Source organism: Ranitomeya imitator, chromosome 2 (genome assembly GCF_032444005.1).
Source record: "Ranitomeya imitator isolate aRanImi1 chromosome 2, aRanImi1.pri, whole genome shotgun sequence".
In the NCBI taxonomy this organism is placed as follows: domain Eukaryota; kingdom Metazoa; phylum Chordata; class Amphibia; order Anura; family Dendrobatidae; genus Ranitomeya; species Ranitomeya imitator.
Window position 1 is genome coordinate 402,483,274 of NC_091283.1, and position 21,141 is coordinate 402,504,414.

At 43.7% G+C, this 21,141-nt stretch overlaps 1 protein-coding gene across 1 annotated transcript in view; it reads left to right on the forward strand.

Annotated features, from left to right (window-relative positions):
* STX8 (syntaxin 8) overlaps positions 1–21,141 on the forward strand; it is a 289,427-nt gene that overhangs the window by 237,791 nt on the left and 30,495 nt on the right. The window lies entirely within an intron of this gene.

The following is a 21,141-nucleotide window of genomic DNA, read 5'->3' on the forward strand; positions in this document are numbered from 1 at the left end:
CAAAAAAGCAAGTCCCCACTCAGGTCCATCACCTGTCAAAGGAAATATAGGGGGCTTCCACCTTACTAGAAGCACAAAGGCTCTGTAAATGCAAAATGGCTCCTCGCCCCCCCAAAAAAATTTAAATCCAGTGAATTCTGTGCTCCCAAATCTAAATGCCCTTTCCCTTCTGAGCCCAACAGTGTGCCTAAACTACATTTAGCGTCCACATGTTTGGCATTACTGTAGCAATGTTGCATTTCTCCGGAAGCATGAGCTGGGCACAATGTATTGGTCACTACAATGGCAGTTTGCAATTTTCACTCTTTAACATTAATCCCTCCTTGTTTCTGGAAAACATCCATCAATACACCTGTAAATAAATTCCCAGTGGGGTATAATTTCCAAAATGGGGTCACTTGAAGGGGAATTCTGCTCTTCTAGCATCTTGGGCATCTGTATATGGAGTCCCAAACTATTCTCAGAAAATCTCAGGAGGCAAATAGCGCTCCACCCTACGGACACATATGGGGTATTTCCCCATTCAGCAGAAATTGTGGTACAAATTTTGGTGCCATTTTTACCTATTTCCCATTGTTAATATGTAAAATCTGGGGCTAAAACAAATTTTTGGTGGTAAAAAATTATTTTTTTCTTCACAGCCCAATGATATAAAATTCTGTGACCCACCTTTGGTGTCAATATGATCACTGCACCCCTAGATGTATTTATTGAAAGGTGTAGTTTGTAAAATGGGGACTCTTATGGGGTCTGCTGTTCTGGCACCTTAGGGGCTCTGCCAATGTGACATGGCACCCTCAAACCATCCCAGGAAAATCTGAACTCTAACATGGTGCTTCTTTCCTACTGAGCTGTGCACTGTGCCTCAAATGTATTTTTGACCACATATGGGGTATCGTTGTACTCCACTTAAATTTGTTGTGCAATTTCTTTTGAGTTCTCTGAGGGGTCTAATTTCCAGAATGGTGTTACTTTTGGGGGGGTTCTACTGTTTATGCACATCAGGGGCTCTCCAATCACGACATGGCGTCCACTAATTATTCCGGCAAATTTTGCATTGAAAAAGTCAAATGCCGTTCCTTCCCTTCCAAGCCCTGCTGTACGCCCAAACAGTATTTTTCCTCGACATAAGGGATGAGGAGAAATTGCACAACAAATTGTATGGTGCAATTTTTCCTATTACCCTTGTGAAAACGCAAAATTTGAGGCTAAAAAACAATTTTGTGGGAAAAATTTGATTTTTTTTTTCTCAGCTCAGTATTATAATTTGGCGCTCCTTCCCCTTCTGTGCCCTGCCATGCGCCCAAACAGTGGTTTGCCCCAACAAATGAATTATTGCCATGCTCAGGAGAAATTACACAACAAATTTCGGGGTTCTTTTTTCGTGTTAACCTTGTAAAAAAAAAAATGAAAAAAAGTTGGGTCTAAAGTAAAATTTTTGTGAAAAAGGTTAAATGTTAATTTTTTCCTTCCACATTCTAAAAATACAGGTGAAACACATAAAGTCTTAATAAACTTCTTGAATTTGATTTTGGGCACATTTTTTAGAATGGTGTCACTTTTGGGTATTTTCTGCCATATAGACCCCCAAAGTCACTTCAAATGTAATGTGGATTCTAAAAAAATGGTTTTATAAATCTTGTTGAAAAAATGAGAAATCACTCTTAAATCAGCTTTTAACCCTTATAACTTCCTAACAAACGAAAAAATGTTTCAAAAATTGTGCTGATGTAAAGTAGACATGTGGGAAATGTTATTTATTAACTCTTTTGTGTATCATAACTTTCTGAGTTAAGGCCATAAAAATGAAAAGTTTGAAAAGTTAAAAATGTTCTAAATTTTCATCAAATTTAATTTTTTCCTTAAACGCAAATCATTTTACTATTATGAAGTACAATGTCATGATATCTCAAAATCAGTGGGATCCGTTGAAGCGTTCGAGTTATTACCACATAAAGTAACACTGGTCAGAATAGTAAAAATAGTAAAAACCTGGTCATGAAGGTGCAAACAGCCTTGGGGGGATGTAGGGGTTAAAATTAAACAACTGAGATGCAATTGAAGTGTAGACTTTCAGGTTTAATTAAAGGGGTTGAACAAAAATATCCTCTGAAACTTTTAAATATTTAGGAATTTTAACCATTTTGTTTTTACAAAGCCTTCTCATTTCAGGGGCTCAAAAGTAATTGGACAAATTAACTTTACCATAAATAAATTGTTAATTTTTAATACTTTGTAGAAAATCGTTTGCAAGCAATGACTGCCTGAAGTCTGAAAGCTATGGACTTCACCAACGATGGATTTTCACCTTTGTGATGCTTTGCCAGGCCTTTACTTGAGCTGACTTCAGTTGTTGCTTCTTTGTGGGTCTTATTGCCTTAATTTTTTTCTTTAGCATGTGAAATGCGGCTCAACAGGGTTGAGATCTGGTGATTGACTCGATCATTGCAGAATATTCCACTTGTTTGACTTAAAATCTCCTGTGCAACACCCAGTATGTTTTGGGTCATTATCCATCTGTACTGTGAAGCGCCCTGTACACTTCAGAATTCATCTGGCTGCTTCTGTCTTCAGTCACATAATCAATAAACACTAGTGACCCAGTGCCATTGGAAACCATTTATACTGATGTGATCACACTGACTCCACGTTTTCCAGATGATGTGTAGTGTTGAGCATTCCGATACTGCAAATATCGGGTATCGGCCGATATTCGCTGTATCGGAATTCCGATACTGAGTTCTGATATTTTTGCAATATCGGATACCGGAATCGGAAGTTTCCATAGTGCAATGATGCACTATAATGGAATGTTGGTGGTGCGTGGGCATAGACTGCGTGTGTGTGTGCGGGCGGGCTCTGTGCGTGCCTGCCGGGGGCTCTGTGCGTGCCTGCCGGGGCTCTGTGCGTGCCTGCCGGGGCTCTGTGCGGGCTGCCAGGGCTCTGTGCGGGCTTATTAATTGGACTACGGCGGACAGGTATTATGCGCTTTATTATTTTACGTTTTTTGCAGGCACTGAAGTATGGCAAGTATGGTTAAATGAAGAATATTAAAATACTTTTTTCCTAATGTGTGTGTGTTTTATTAACCCTTTCCTACCAGTGGATTAATAATGGATAGGTGTCTTATTGACGCCTCTCCATTATTAACCCGGCTTAATGTCACCTTACAATAGCAAGGTGACATTAACCCCTTATTAACCCATATCCCACTGCTACACGGGAATGGGAAGAGAGGGGCTAAATGCCGGAATTGGCGCATCTTACAGGTGCGCCATTTCTGGGGCGGCTGCGGACTGGTATTTGTAGCCGGGGGGGGCAATATCCATGGCCCCTTTCTAGGCTATGACTATCAGCCCGCCTTCCTGGCTATAAAATATAGGGGGACCCCACGTCATTTTTTGGGGGGGTCCCCCTATTTTAATAGCCAGTAAAGGCTACGCAAACAGCTGCGGGCTGATATTCACAGCAGGCTACAGATATTGGCCCCCGGCCATCGGCTTACCCCCTCTGGCACAGAAAATTGCATGGAAGCCCACGCCGTTTTTTTCTTTTTAAATTCAACGCTCAATAATGAATCTTTCACACTTGTGTCGGTACGGTACGGGTACCAACGCACGTTATGAAATTTGTGCACGACGTGGGCGCTGTAAATACCCAGGCGAGATAGCAGAAGTGGCGTCTGACAGCGAGCGGACCTTTTTCAACGCATCCGCTGCCCATTCTGAAGTCCGGGGAGGATAGGGCGGAGTTTCGGCCGCGCATGCGCGGTAGAAAATGGCGGACGCGACGGACAAAAAACGTTCACTTGAACTTTTTTTCATGCCGACGGTCCGCCAAAACACGACGGATCCGTTACACGACGGACGCGACACATGTCCATCCGTTGCTAATACAAGTCTATGGGTAAAAAACACATCCTGCGAGCACATTTCCAGGATCAGTTTTTTTCCCAAAAGACGGATTGCTAAAAACGCAAGTGTGAAAGTAGCCTTAGAAACATCGGCCTTTCTATTATATATCTATGTATATATCTACAGATACATAAATGTATCTATCCATATATCTGGCTGCTTTCACACATCAGGTTTTTGCCGTCAGGCACAATCCGGCGAGTTTTGAAAAAAACAGATCAGTTTTTTCCCGCCGGATCAGTTTTTCTCCACCGGATCCATTTTATTCCTCCGGATCCATTTTTTTCCACCGGATCCATTTTTTTCTGCAGGATCCGTTTTTTTTCCACCGGATCAGTTTTTTCCGCAGGATCCATTTTTTTTCCGCCGGATCCGTTTTTTCTGCAGGATCCGTTTTTTCCACAGGATCAGTTTTTTCCACAGGATCCATTTTTTTTCCGCCGGATCCGTTTTTTCTGCAGGATCCATATTTTTCCCGCTGGATCCATTTTTTCCACCGGATCCATTTTTTCCACAGGATCCATTTTTTCCACCGGATCCATTTTTTTCCTCAGGATCCATTTTTTTCTGCCGGATCAGTTTTTTCCGCAGGATCCATTTTTTCCACCGGATCCATTTTTTTCCGCAGGATCCATTTTTTCCACTGGATCCATTTTTTTTCCGCCAGATCCGTTTTTTCCCACCGGATCCGTTTTTTCCACAGGATGTTTTTTTTCCCGCTGGATCTGTTTTTTTCAAAACTCGTCGGATTGTGCCTGACTGCAAAAACCTGATGTGTGAAAGCAGGCAGATACATGGATAGATACATCTATGTATCTATAGATATATCTATCTATAAATATATCTATAGATAGATATATCCATAGATATATAATAGAAAGGCCGATGTTTCTAAGGCTACTTTCACACTTGCGTTTTAAGCAATCCGTCGTTTTGGGAAAAAAGAACGGATCCTGCAAATGTGCTCGCAGGAAGCGTTTTTTACCCATAGACTTGTATTAGCGATGGATCGCGACGGATGCTCACACGTCGCGTCCGTCGTGCAACGGATCCGTCGTGTTTTGGCGGACCGCCGGCACAAAAAAATATTCAAGTGAACGTTTTATTGTCCATCGCGTCCGCCATTTTCTACCACGCATGCGCGGCAGAAACTCCGCCCCATCCTCCCTAGACTTCAGAATGGGCAGCGGATGCGTTGAAAAACCGTGCTCAAATTTCGCAACGTGCGTCGGTACGTCGGCCCGATGCATAGCGACGGACCCGTACCGACACAAGTGTGAACGATTCCTTAATGACCATTGAATTTTTTTTTTTTTTTTAAAAAGAAAAACGGAAAAAAACTGCGTGGGCTCCCGTGCAATTTTCTACACCAGAGGGCGAAAGCCGACAGCCGGGGGCCAATGTTTGTAGCCTGCTATGAATATCAGCCCGCAGCTGTCTGCATAGCCTTTACTGGCTATTAAAAAATGACGTGGGGTCCCCCTATATTTTATAGCCAGAAAGGCTACGCAGACAGCTGCAGGCTGATATTCATAGCCTAGAGCAGTGGTCCCCAACTCCAGGCCTCGAGGGCCGTCAACAGTGCAGGTTTTCAGGATTTCCTTAGTATTGCACAGGGGTTGTAATCCAACCTCTGTGCAATACTAAGGAAATCCTGAAAACCTGCACTGTTGGCGGCCCTCGAGGCCTGGAGTTGGGGACCACTGGCCTAGAGAGTGGCCATGGATATTGCCCCTCCCTTCCCTTCCCCCCCCCCCCCACCCCACCTCCCCGGCTACAAATACCAGTCTGCAAAATTTCTCACACAACAATGCCAAAAGTAAGACTAGGGACTACTTTTTTACAGCGGTGGAGGAATACAGTGAAAGATACCTTCCTCCCATCATTGTGTTCCTGGAGCCCCTGGAGAGCGGTCGCATCAGCTGATGCTGCCGTTCGTGGGACACTCGTGGATTTCTGCGGACAGGGAGTATATTGGTTGTTTGTTATTTTAATATTTTTTACAGGTGACATTGGCTTCGGGGATCAAAGTGACAAGTAATGGTGAGTATGTACTCTGTTGTATGTACTACTGTATGTCTGTATTGTATGTATGTATTGAATGACATGATTAAGATCGCATAGATCGAAACGCGTTGTCTATCCTCATGACTGCATCCACCTTTGAGCAAGGATTTTAATCACGCTATATTCATATGCACTAATAAAGAATTTCAAGATTTTAGGAGCTGGAGTACACACCTTTTTCCTCATCTTCTATTGTATGTAATGTATGAATGTAATGTACAGTTAGGGCCAGAAATATTTGGACAGTGACACAAGTTTTGTTATTTTAGCTGTTTACAAAAACATGTTCAGAAATACAATTATATATATAATATGGGCTGAAAGTGCACACTCCCAGCTGCAATATGATAGTTTCCACATCCAAATCGGAGAAAGGGTTTAGGAATCATAGCTCTGTAATGCATAGCGTCCTCTTTTTCAAGGGACCAAAAGTAATTGGACAATTGACTCTAAGGGCTGCAATTAACTCTGAAGGCGTCTCCCTCGTTAACCTGTAATCAATGAAGTAGTTAAAAGGTCAGGGGTGGATTCCAGGTGTGTGGTTTTGCATTTGGAAGCTGTTGCTGTGAGCAGACAACATGCGGTCAAAGGAACTCTCAATTGAGGTGAAGCAGAACATCCTGAGGCTGAAAAAAAAGAAAAAATCCATCAGAGAGATAGCAGACATGCTTGGAGTAGCAAAATCAACAGTTGGGTACATTCTGAGAAAAAAGGAATTGACTGGTGAGCTTGGGAGCTCAAAAAGGCCTGGGCGTCCACGGATGACAACAGTGGTGGATGATCGCCGCATACTTAATTTGGTGAAGAAGAACCCGTTCACAACATCAACTGAAGTCCAGAACACTCTCAGTGAAGTAGGTGTATCTGTCTCTAAGTCAACAGTAAAGAGAAGACTCCATGACAGTAAATACAAAGGGTTCACATCTAGATGCAAACCATTCATCAATACCAAAAATAGACAGGCCAGAGTTAAATTTGCAGAAAAACACCTCAAGAAGCCAGCTCAGTTCTGGAAAAGTATTCTATGGACAGATGAGACAAAGATCAACCTGTACCAGAATGATGGGAAGAAAAAAGTTTGGAGAAGAAAGGGAACGGCACATGATCCAAGGCACACCACATCCTCTGTAAAACATGGTGGAGGCAACGTGATGGCATGGGCATGCATGGCTTTCAATGGCACTGGGTCACTTGTGTTTATTGATGACATAAGAGCAGACAAGAGTAGCCGGATGAATTCTGAAGTGTACCGGGATATACTTTCAGCCCAGATTCAGCCAAATGCTGCAAAGTTGATTGGACGGCGCTTCATAGTACAGATGGACAATGACCCCAAGCATACAGCCAAAGCTACCCAGGAGTTCATGAGTGCCAAAAAGTGGAACATTCTGCAATGGCCAAGTCAATCTCCAGATCTAAACCCAATTGAGCATGCATTTCACTTGCTCAAATCCAGACTTAAGACAGAAAGACCCACAAACAAGCAAGACCTGAAGGCTGCGGCTGTAAAGGCCTGGCAAAGCATTAAGAAGGAGGAAACCCAGCGTTTGGTGATGTCCATGGGTTCCAGACTTAAGGCAGTGATTGCCTCCAAAGGATTTGCAACAAAATATTGAAAATAAAAATATTTTGTTTGGGTTATGTTTATTTGTCCAATTACTTTTGACCTCCTAAAATGTGGAGTGTTTGTAAAGAAATGTGTACAATTCCTACATTTTCTATCAGATATTTTTGTTCAACCCTTCAAATTAAACGTTACAATCTGCACTTGAATTCTGTTGTAGAGGTTTCATTTCAAATCCAATGTGGTGGCATGCAGAGCCCAAATCGTGAAAATTGTGTCACTGTCCAAATATTTCTGGCCCTAACTGTATGTAGTATGTATGTATGTTTTTTTTTGTTGTTGTTCTTTTTTACATTCAACGCATTAGCCGGATGATGGGACTACTACTTTCTACTGACTACTGTCTGGCTTGTAGTCCCATCGGATGATGCCTGCACAGACCCCCGGCAGCCCACACAGAGCCCCGGCAATCCCGCACAGAGCCCCGGCAAGCCCGCACAGACCCCGGCAGCCTGCACAGAGCCCCGGCAGGCACGCACAGAGCCCCGGCAGCCCTCACAGAGCCCCAGCAAGCCCGCACAGAGCCCCGGCAAGCCCGCACAGACCCCGGCAGCCTGCACAGAGCCCCGGCAGGCACGCACAGAGCCCCGGCAGCCCTCACAGAGCCCCGGCAAGCCCGCACAGAGCCCCGGCAAGCCCGCACAGAGCCCCGGCAAGCCCGCACAGTGCCCCGGCAGGCACGCACAAAGCCCCGGCAGGCCGCACAGCCCCGGCAGGCAGGCACAGAGCCCCGGCAGGCAGAACAGACCCCCGAGACGCCCTCACAGACCCCACCCGCACACACAGGTACGCACAGTGACCGCCCACACTCTTCCCCCCTCCGGAACAGGATATAGAAGGACAGAAAGGGCTTATTTACATTCCGATATTTGTGTCCCATTGACTTGCATTGGAATCGGTATCGGCGATATCCGATATTTTTGGGATATCGGCTGATCCGATCCAATACCGATGCTTCATGATATCGGAAGATATCGCTCAACACGAATGATGTGGTGTGGTTTGGATCATGAGCCGTTCCAAGTCTTCTCCATACTTTCTTCTTCCTATCATTCTGGTAAAGTTTGATCATAGTTTCATCTGTCCAGAGAATGCTTTTCCAGAACTGGGTGGCTTCCTTAGATATTTTTTTTGGCAATGTCTAATGTAGCCTTTGTATGTAGGATGATTAATGGTTTGCCCCTTGTCTCAAATGGTAGACTTAGATACTGAAACACACTTCCTGAAGAGTGTTCTTCACTTGTGCGGATTTTGTGAAGGGGTTTTTCTTCACCATGGAAAAGATTCTGCCATCATCCATCACTGTTGTCTTCTGTGGGCATCAAGTCCCTTTTGAGTTCCCATCTCACCAGTGCACTCTTAATTTGGTCACTCCTAACATTTTTGCTATATCTTTAATGGATTTCTTCTTTTGTTTTTCAACCTTATGATGGGTCTGTTTCTTTTCTATTGAGAGATCCTTTGACCGCATGTTGTAGGTTCGCTACAACAGCTTCTAAATGCAAATGCCACACCTAGCATCAGTTCCAGACTTTTTACCTGCTTAATTGATGATGGATTAATGAGGGAAGAGCCCATGCGGTCCATTTGAGATAATTGTCATCTACTTATTAAAGAGCTGTAATTTCTAAACCCTTACTCAATATTAGTATCTGAATATCCTCAAATTAAAGCTGAGCATCTGCACTTTAAGCTCATATTGATTATATAACTGTACATTGAATATGGTTTAGTAATCTTCTAAAATGGCAAAACTTGTGTTGCTGTCCAAATATTTCTGGACCTAACTATATTGTTGTCAGGCCACTTTTAAGGCAGTAGCCTTTGGCTTTAATAAGTCAACTCGGTGCCTTTTCTTACAGCTCATATGGTTGTTGATGTGCCCTTGAACCCTAGACCCTTTGCACATTTCATTTTAAGTTTGTTTGATTAGAAACTTGTGCTCATGATAACTAATATACTGCTTTCACGTGTTGCCGGTAAAACAAATTACACCAAAAGCAGGGTCCCTTTAAAGGATCTGCTGCTAACATCTTGTACTAGATTTCTCATGACACTTCAGATGTCTTGATAAGTTTAGGCCTCGATGGTGACCAATAACAAATCAGGAAATCTAAAAATAATTGTGGTGTTATGCAAAGAAATGACTAATTTCATAAATCTTCACCACTTCCCTCCCCCCCATGAGTATCATTGTGTTTCAGCCATTGCACACATTGACCTTTCCTGCACTCAGATTTTGTATGTAATGTATAAAATATGTATGTAAATATAATTACACTTCATTTTAGATGCCCCCACAAGCCCGTGCTCGCCGCCAGGCAGTATTTACATCTTACGGAATTTGCCGAAGTACTGACCCTCTTTAAAAAAAAATCCCAGAGAAAATAATTTTTGTTATAATGTTTGTCTGGAATTTGTTAATTGCTGCAGGGAGTGACAGTGACGGGCTTGATTTCTTCAAGACTGGAAAATGTAGGCAATTTCCTAAGGGAAGATACAGGCTGCAGAAAAAAAAGTGGGATGTGATATGTCTTACTTTATCTATGTTCATAAGTGCACACATATGAATCGATAATTTATTAGACCCCTCATGTTGCACGCTGCAAAAATTCAGAAAACAAATTGCTTGGCTCACAAATTTAGATTTGGGTCTAAGAGGTTACGGTTCTCCTTGTGAAGAGTTACAAGCCAAGCCTGGCATGTCAGAGTGAGGAGACTTATAAGCCATGCATGCTCCTCTGGGAAATTAAATATGCAAATTGTGACTTCAGAGAGGAAGAGGACTTGAACTCTAGAGCCACCGTAGCCTTGCATTATGACTTAAGATAAAAGCCAAATCATAATTTCAATTTTCAGACATTGTGTTTTGGGGTGTTGCCACTCATCAGTGCAAAGTATGAGATCTGATTTGGCTGAGTGAGGGACTGTGGATTGGGTTATAAGGGGTAACACATTTCCTTGTGGACAGTGATAAGCCAAGCTTGGGATGTCAGAGTGAGGAGACTAATACGCCTTGCATGTTTCCTGGGAAATTAAATATGGAAATTGTCTCTTCAGTTTGCATATTAAATTTAAATTTACAAAGAATGAAATTTACTGCAAAATTGACAATTGTGATTGAAAATCTGCGGCAATTCATCAGTTACTGAATTTCCACCTTAGATCTCATTGCAATCCCAAAGCAAAAACTTGGATATTTTACTTGTGGACATTGGTACGGATTCCCAGCAGGTTTCTTCCATTTACATTAAAGGGGGTAAAAATCTACAAAATAAATTGACATGTTCTAGATATTAAATTACCCCACATGCTTTAATTGTTGCATTGTGGGGGGTTTTATCGATTCTCGTGCATTGGGGGATTTCATATGTATTTTGGTGCAAATCTGCAGCACATTCATAACTTTTCAATAGTTTTTTTTCTCCTCTAAACTCATTTTTTTGTGTTGTCTCTGTTTTCACTGGTAGGCTTTGCACCAAATTCATCAAAAGCATTTGATGAATCTGGTGCAAATTAAAACATGCTTTTTTGTGCCTTTTTAGACTTCAACGATCCATTTAGTATCCTTTAAAATGATGCATGTTTATTTTCTATTGTGCGAAACAAAGAAAAAGAAGAAAAGCAATTACCAGTAAATTATGTACTCTGCTAGGATACTGGAGTACTATTGCTCAAAAAAAATTTGTGGCATTTCAGAACGTTACAAACTAATGAATTAACAAAAAACATTTGGCTAATGGAAACCCTGCCCACATTATGGAGCAAACCCAAAAGTGATGTCTGAAAAAAATTTTTTAATTTGGTGTAAAACTTATAAGCTATGTACGCACATTGAGTAAGTGCTTTCAGAAATTTCTGCAAGGTTTCTGCATCTCTTGAGTGCAAAAATGCGTTTTTGTAGCATTTTTGTATGCGTCTTTGCATGCGTTTTCTGTACAGCAATGAAGGCTTTTTTTAGCTAATTAACGATCTTTTTAAAAAAAGTTTTGTTATGTAATTTCTTGGTTCAAGGCCACCTTTTTCTTGCTGATGCAGTTGCATCAGAGTAATGGGCTTAGAGCTTGGTGTCAGCAGCTGTCATTGACACCTAGCCCTAGGCTTAGTAATGAAAAGGTGTCAGCCCGACATCCTCATTACTAAGCAGTAAACACAAACACACACACTCATTGTCACCAGCCTATGTAGGAGCGTTAACAGAACAAACATACATAGGCTGTAACCAGACAGCAACTGTTAATTTTAAAGAAAAAAAACATTGCGTGGGCAAGGGAAGGAGCCAATAGCCATAAAGGTTCCCAGGCTATTATCATCTCACATCTGTTTGCTTAGCCTTTATTGGCTAGTTTACAGGGGGACCCCATAAAAAATTGACATAGGGTCCCTCTATAAAATCTAACCTGCAAAGGCTAGGCAGGCAGCTGTGGGCTGATATTAATAGCCTAGGAAGGGGCCATGGATATTGTCCCCTCCTAGACTAAAAACTTGAGCTCTCAGCCGCTCCCGATGTGACTGTTCTACACGTGAGATCGCTGTGGGACACTCGGGATTACGTGGACTACAACAGACAGGTGATTATATGTTGGTTTATTATTTTAAATTTATTTCTAGGAGACGTGGACATCAGGGATTTGGTGTTAGGGGAGTATAATGGGTTTTTATTTTTATTTGAATATGTATTTAATTATTTTATTTTTATTCTTTTTTTTTAAATTGTAAGGACAGGCGCCGGCTGATGAGACTGTCTCCCATCAGCGGCCCCTGCTGTCACTGTTATAAGTGACAGCAGACGTAGCCTGATGGGAGCAGTAGTCTCATCAGCCTGCTGACTTGCGGTAAGCATTATACCGTGGGTCACAGCTGTGGGGTCACACTGACATCTGACAGCATGACCCCGCAGCGCTCTGACCAATGGTAACATCTATCGATGGTAGTCACAGCTGCGGAGTCATGCTGACATCTGGCAGCATGATCCGACAGTGCTCTGACCGACAGTCTTACCGGTGGTAGCATTATCGCTGATAACACCATGGGAAACACCATAGCCAGTAAAATGCAAACAAAAACTCCGCAACATTTTTAAACCTGCGTTTTTGTGACGGATTTGACTGACTCCATTTAAGTCAATGGTTGAAAAACGCTGCACAATCGCACAAAAAATTGACATGCTGCAGAAAAAAACACACTGCTAATACGTAAAGAAATGTGCTGATCATGTGCACAACACTTCAGACACACTCTAGCTACATATATTTTATATATATACTGTGTATATACAGTGGGGCAAAAAAAGTATTTAGTCAGTCAGCAATAGTGCAAGTTCCACCACTTAAAAAGATGAGAGGCGTCTGTAATTTACATCATAGGTAGACCTCAACTATGGGAGACAAACTGAGAAAAAAAAATCCAGAAAATCACATTGTCTGTTTTTTTAACATTTTTTTTGCATATTATGGTGGAAAATAAGTATTTGGTCAGAAAAAAACAATCAAGATTTCTAGCTCTCACAGACCTGTAACAACTTCTTTAAGAGTCTCCTCTTTCCTCCACTCATTACCTGTCGTAATGGCACCTGTTTAAACTTATCAGTATAAAAAGACACCTGTGCACACCCTCAAACAGTCTGACTCCAAACTCCACTATGGTGAAGACCAAAGAGCTGTCAAAGGACACCAGAAACAAAATTGTAGCCCTGCACCAGGCTGGGAAGACTGAATCTGCAATAGCCAACCAGCTTGGAATGAAGAAATCAACAGTGGGAGCAATAATTAGAAAATGGAAGACATACAAGACCACTGATAATCTCCCTCGATCTGGGGCTCCACGCAAAATCCCACCCCGTGGGGTCAGAATGATCACAAGAACGGTGACCAAAAATCCCAGAACCACGCGGGGGGACCTAGTGAATGAACTGCAGAGAGCTGGGACCAATGTAACAAGGCCTACCATAAGTAACACACTACGCCACCTGTTGTGAATTCTGTGGCAGAGCTCCCTCCTGTGGTCACAAGTGGTACTTCGGCTGATTCTCTCTGTGAGCTTCTGTTGGTGGAGGGAAGTGGTACTGCGGCTTCTGAGTTTCCTCCCTCAGGTGATCTGGTGAGGTCGTTAGGTGCTTCTCTACTTAACTCCACCTAATGCTTTGATCCTGGCTTCCTGTCAATGTTCCAGTGTTGGTCTTGCTTTTCCCTGGATCATTCCTGTGGCTTGCTGCTCTGCATAGCTAAGTTCTTCTTTGCTATTTGTTTGCTATTTTTTCTGTCCAGTTTGTCTAATTTGTTGCTGGAAGCGCTGGGACGCAAAGGGTGTACCTCCGTGCCGTTAGTTTGGTACGGAGGGTCTTTTTGCCCCCTTTGCGTGGTTTTCTTTAGGGTTTTGTGTAGACCGCAAAGTTACCTTTTCTATCCTCGATCTGTTAAGAAAGTCGGGCCTCACTTTGCTGAATCTATTTCATCTCTACGTTTGTCTTTTCATCTTAACTCACAGTCATATGTGGGGGGCTGCCTTTTCCTTTGGGGTATTTCTCTGAGGCAAGGTAGGCTTATTTTCTATCTTCAGGCTACTTAGTTTCTCAGGCTGTGCCGAGTTGCATAGGCAGAGTTAGGCGCAATCCACGGCTGCCTCTAGTGTTGTTTGGAGAGGATTAGGGATTGCGGTCTGCAGAGTTCCCACGTCTCAGAGCTCGTTCTATGATTTTGGGTTATTGTCAGATCACTGTATGTGCTCTGACCGCTATGTCCATTGTAGTACTGAATTGCCTTTCATAACAGCCACCATGGACTCAGATCCTGCAGTGCCAGACGTGTCCCACTGCTTAAGCCAGTACATGTCCGGGCCCGTCTGAAGTTTGCTAGAGAGCATTTGGATGATCCAGAGGAGTTTTGGGAGAATGTCCTATGGTCTGATGAAACCAAACTGGAACTGTTTGGTAGAAACACAACTTGTCGTGTTTGGAGGAAAAAGAATACTGAGTTGCATCCATCAAACACCATACCTACTGTAAAGCATGGTGGTGGAAACATCATGCTTTGGGGCTGTTTCTCTGCAAAGGGGCCAGGACGACTGATCCGGGTACATGAAAGAATGAATGGGGCCATGTATCGTGAGATTTTGAGTGCAAACCTCCTTCCATCAGCAAGGGCATTGAAGATGAAACGTGGCTGGGTCTTTCAACATGACAATGATCCAAAGCACACCGCCAGGGCAACGAAGGAGTGGCTTCGTAAGAAGCATTTCAAGATCCTGGAGTGGCCTAGCCAGTCTCCAGATCTCAACCCTATAGAAAACCTTTGGAGGGAGTTGAAAGTCCGTGTTGCCAAGCGAAAAGCCAAAAACATCACTGCTCTAGAGGAGATCTGCATGGAGGAATGGGCCAACATACCAACAACAGTGTGTGGCAACCTTGTGAAGACTTACAGTAAACGTTTGACCTCTGTCATTGCCAACAAAGGATATATTACAAAGTATTGAGATTAAATTTTGTTTCTGACCAAATACTTATTTTCCACCATAATATGCAAATAAAATGTTAAAAAAACAGACAATGTGATTTTCTGGATTTTTTTTTCTCAGTTTGTCTCCCATAGTTGAGGTCTACCTATGATGTAAATTACAGACGCCTCTCATCTTTTTAAGTGGTGGAACTTGCACTATTGCTGACTGACTAAATACTTTTTTGCCCCACTGTGTATATATATATATTGCAGACCAAAAGTTTGGACACACCTTCTCATTTGAAGATTTTTCTGTACATTCACACTGAAGGCATCAAAACTATGAATTAACACATGTGGAATTATATACTTAACAAAAAAGTGTGAAACAACTGAAATTATGTATTATATTTTAGGTTCTTCAAAGTAGCCACCTTTTCCTTTGATGACTGCTTTGCACACTCTTGGCATTCTCTTGATGAGCTTCAAGAGGTAGTCACCGGAAATGGTCTTTCAACAATCTTGAAGGAGTTCCCAGAGATGCTTAGCACTTGTTGGCCCTTTTGCCTTCACTCTGCGGCCCAGCTCACCCCAAACCATCTCGATTGGGTTCAGGTCTGGTGATTGTGGAGACCAGGTCATCTGGAGTAGCGCCCCATCACTCTCCTTCTTGGTCAAATAGCCCTTACACAGCCTGGAGGTGTGTTTGGGGTCATTGTCCTGTTGAAAAATAAATGATGGTCGAACTAAACGCAAAGCGGATGGAATAGCATGCCACTGCAAGATGCTGTGGTAGCCATGCTGGTTCAGTATGCCTTCAATTTTGAATAAATCCCCAACAGTGTCACCAGCAAAGCACCATCACACCACCTCCTCCATGCTTTACGGTGTCCACCGTGAAGCATGGAGGAGATGGTGTGAGGGTGCTTTGCTGGTATATATATATATATATATATATACTAGATGGTGGCCCGATTCTAACTCATCGGGTATTCCAGTATATTGCCCAGCCACGTAGTATATTGCACAGCCACGTAGTATATTGCCCGGCCACGTAGTATATTGCCCAGTCACGTAGTATATTGGCCAGCACAGAGCCACGTAGTATAGAGACTTAAAAAAAATAAATAAACATATACTCACCTATAGCCCGTTGAAGTCCTGCTATACTTGCCATCCGCCGCCTTTCCCGCTCATTGCCACGCTCCCATGACCGCTCCATTGCAAGCGGCAGCTTTTGGTGCCAGGGCTGGTGTGAGCAGGGCCTATGATGACGTCGCAGTCACATGACCGTGACGTCACGGCAGGTCCTTGTCGCACACCAGCCCTGGGACGGGACCTCACCGGAAGCTGCTGCTTGCAATGGAGCAGTCCCGGGAGCGTGGCGAGGAGCGAGAAAGGCGGCGGAGGGTGAGTATAGCAGGTTTGTTTGTTTTTTTTGTTATTTTTAACATGACATTTTTACTATTGATGCTGCATAGGCAGCATCAATAGTAAATGGGGACACACAGGGTTAATAGCAGCGGTAACGGTGTGCGTTACACCGCGGGCCGTTACCGCTGCCATTAACCCTGTGTGAGCGGTGAGTGGAGGGGATTCTGGAGCGGGCGCCGGGCAGTGAGTACAGGGAAGTAGGGGAGGGACTAATCGGACTGTGGCCGTCGCTGATTGGTCGCGGCAGCCATGACAGGCAGCTGCCAAGACCAATCAGCGAACGAATAACCGTGACAGAAGGACAGACAGACAAACGGAAGTACCCCTTAGACAATATATATATATATATATATATATATATATATATACTGCTCAAAAAAATAAGGGGAACACTTAAACAACATAATATAACTCCAAGTAATTCAATCTTCTGTGAAATCAAACTGTCCACTTAGGAAGCACCAATGTTTGACAATCAATTTCGCATGCTGTTGTGCAAGTGGAATAGACAACAGATGGAAATTATTGGCAATTATCAAGACACACTCAATAAAGGAGTGGTTCTTCTGCAGGTGGGGACCACAGACCACATCTCAGTACTAGTGATGAGCGAGTATATTCGTTGCTTGGGTGGTCTCTGAGTATTTGTTAGTGCTCGGAGATTTATTTTTGTCCACGCAGCTGCATGATTTACGGCTGCTAGACAGGCTGAATACATGTGAGGATTCCCTAGCAACATGGCAACCCCCACATATATTCAGGCTTTCCAGCAGCCGTAAATCATGCAGCTGAGGTGACAAAAACTAAATCTCCAAGCACTAACAAATACTCGTAGATCACCCAAGCATGCTGGGGAAAACCTGAGCAATGAGTATACTCGCTCATCACTACTCAGTACCAATGCTTTCTGGCTGATGTTTTGGTCACTTTTGAATGTTGGTTGTGCTTTCACACTTGTGGTAGCATGAGACAGACTCTACAACCCACTCAGGTAGTGCAGCTCATCCAGGATGGCACATCAATGTGAGCTGTGGCAAGAAGGTTTGCTGTGTCTGTCAGCGTAGTGTCGAGAGGCTGGAGGCGCTACCAGGAGACAGGCCAGTGTACCAGGAGACGTGGAGGGGGCCGTAGGAGGGCAACAACCCAGCAGCAGGACCACTACCTCAGCCTTTGTGCAAAGAGTAACAGGAGGAGCAGTGCCAGAGCCCTGCAAAATTACCTTCAGCAGGCCACAAATGTGCATGTGTCTGCACAAACGGTTAGAAACCGACTCCATGAGGATGGTCTGAGTGGCCAACGTCCACAGATGGGGGTTGTGCTCACAGCCCAACACCGTGCAGGATGCTTGGCATTTGCCACAGAACACCAGGATTGGCAAATTCGCCACTGGCACTTTGTGCTCTTCACAGATGAAAGCAGATTCACACTGAGCACATGTGACAGACGTGACAGATTCTGGAGATGCCATGGAGAACTAACTGCTGCCTGCAACATCCTTCAGCATGACCGGTTTGGCAGTGGGTCAGTAATGGTGTGACGTGGCATTTCTTTGGAGGGCTGCACAGCCCTCCATGTACTCGCCAGTGGTAGCCTGACTGCCATTAGGTACCGAGATGAGATCCTCAGACCACTTGTGAGACCATATGCTGGTGCAGTTGGCCCTGGGTTCCTCCTAATGCAGGACAATGCCAGACCTCATGTGGCTAGAGTGTGTCAGCAGTTCCTGCAAGATGAAGGCATTGAAGCTATGGACTGGCCCGCCCGTCCCCCAGACCTGAATCTGATTGAACACGTCTGGGAGATCATGTCTCGCACCATCAACCAACGTCACGTTGCACCACAGACTGTCCAGGAGTTGGCGGATACTTCAGTCCAGGCCTGGGAGGAGATCCCTCAGGAGACCATCCGCCGCCTCATCAGGAGCATGCCCAGGTGTTGTAGGGAGGTCATACAGGCACGTGGAGGCCACACACACTACGAGAATCATTTCCTTGTCTTGAGGCATTTCCACTGGAGTTGGAACAGCCTGTAACTTCATTTTCCACTTTGATTTTTAGCATCATTCCAACTCCAGACCTCCGTGGGATATTAGTTGTGATTTACGTTGATCATTTTTAGATTTTATTGTTCTAAACACATTCCACTATGTAATGAATAAAGATTTACAACTGGAATAATTAATTCAGTGATATCTAAGATGTGGAATTTAGTGTTCCCTTTTATTTTTTTGAGCAGTGTATATGTAAAATATATATATATATATATATATATATATATATATATATATATATATATACATATATATATATATATATATATATATACATATATATATATATATATATATATATATATATATATATATACACACTAGATGATCGCCCCATTCTAACGCATCGGGTATTCTAGAATATGTATGAAGTTTATTTATGAAGATTTTAGAATAATACATTGAATATACAGGATTCCGCCGGCCGCGACCAATTAGCGCCTGTCGCTGATTGTTCGCGGCCGGCTACGTAGCATATAGCACAGCCACGTAGTATATAACAGCCCACTTAGTAAATAGCACAACCACGTAGTATATTGCACAGCCACGTAGTATATAGCACAGCCACGTAGTATATAGTACAGCCACATAGTATTTAGCACAGCCCACGTAGTTTCTAACAGCCCACGTAGCATATAACAGCTCGCGTAGTATATAACCGCCCACGCACGCAGTTTATAACACAGGCCACGTAGTGTATAACACAGGTCATGTAGTGTATAACACAGGCCACGTAGTGTATAACACAGCCCACATAGTATATAGCACAGCCACGTATAATATTGCACAGCCCACGTAGTATATTGCACAGCCCACGTAGTACATTGCACAAGCCACGTAGTATATTGCACAGCCTACGTAGTATATTGCACAGCCCACGTAGTATATTGCACAGCCCACGTAGTATATTGCACAGCCCACATAGCATGGCCAAAAGTATTGACACCCCTGCAATTCTGTCAGATAATACTCATTTTCTTCCTGAAAATGATTGCAAACACAAATTCTTTCGTATTATTATCTTCATTTAATTTGTCTTAAATGAAAAAACACAAAAGAGAATGAAGCAAAAAGCAAAACATTGATCATTTCACACAAAACTCCAAAAATGGGCCAGACAAAAGTATTGGCACCCTCAGCCTAATACTTGGTTGCACAACCTTTAGCCAAAATAACTGCGACCAACCACTTCCAGTAACCATCAATGAGTTTCTTACAATGCTCTGCTGGAATTTTAGACCATTCTTCTTTGGCAAACTGCTCCAGGTCCCTGATATTTGAAGGATGCCTTCTCCAAACTGCCATTTCTAGATCTCTCTACAGGTGTTCTATGGGATTCAGGTCTGGACTCATTGCTGGCCACCTTAGAAGTCTCCAGTGCTTTCTCTCAAACGATTTTCTAGTGCTTTTTGAAGTGTGTTTGGGGTCATTGTCCTGCTGGAAGACCCATGACCTCTGAGGGAGACCCAGCTTTCTCACACTTGGCCCTACATTATGCTGCAAAGTTTGTTGGTAGTCTTCAGACTTCATAATGCCATGCACACGGTCAAGCAGTCCAGTGCCAGAGGCAGCAAAGCAACCCCAAAACATCAGGGAACCTCTGCCATGTTTGACTGTATGGACCGTGTTCTTTTCTTTGAATGCCTCTTTTTTTTCTCCTGTAAACTCTATGTTGATGCCTTTGCCCAAAAAGCTCTACTTTTGTCTCATCTGACCAGAGAACATTCTTCCAAAACGTTTTAGGCTTTTTCAGGTAAGTTTTGGCAAACTCCAGCCTGGCTTTTTTATGTCTCGGGGTAAGAAGTGGGGTCTTCCTGGGTCTCCTACCATACAGTCCCTTTTCATTCAGACGCCGACGGATAGTACGGGTTGACACTGTTGTACCCTCGGACTGCAGGGCAGCTTGAACTTATTTGGATGTTGGTCGAGGTTCTTTATCCAACATCCGCACAATCTTGCGTTGAAATCTCTTGTCAATTTTTCTTTTCCGTCCACATCTAGGGAAGTTAGCCACTAGCCACAGTGCCACGGGCTTTAAACTTCTTGATGACACTGCGCACGGTAGACACAGGAACATTCAGGTCTTTGGAGATGGACTTGTAGCCTTGAGATTGCTCATGCTTCCTCACAATTTGGTTTCTCAAGTCCTCAGACAGTTCTTTGGTCTTCTTTCTTTTCTCCATGCTCAATGTGGTACACACAAGGACACAGGACAGAGGTTGAGTCAACTTTAATCCATGACAACTGGCTGCAAGTGTGATTTAGTTATTGCCAACAGGGCCGCCATCAGGGCATGACGGCCGTGACTGGCGTATGGGGCCCGGTGGGCAGAGGGGGCCCGCATCGGGCCCTGTCTCATCTGCTCACCGGGCCCCTACCGGCAGCCGCAGGCTAACCGGGCCCTTAGCGCCGACGCTGCAACTGTTTAAAGCTATTGACGTGCGGGTGCGGGCCCACACGTCAATAGTTAACAGCCGCCAGCCAATCTGAGGCTGGCAGCTGACGTTAGCCGCCGGCGAGTGCACGCTGCAGCTGCGTGGAGACAGAGAACTTCGCCCGCCGCAGGAGCACGGCCAGGTAAGAAGAACTTTTTTTTCCTTGAGAGCGGCGATCCGGGGG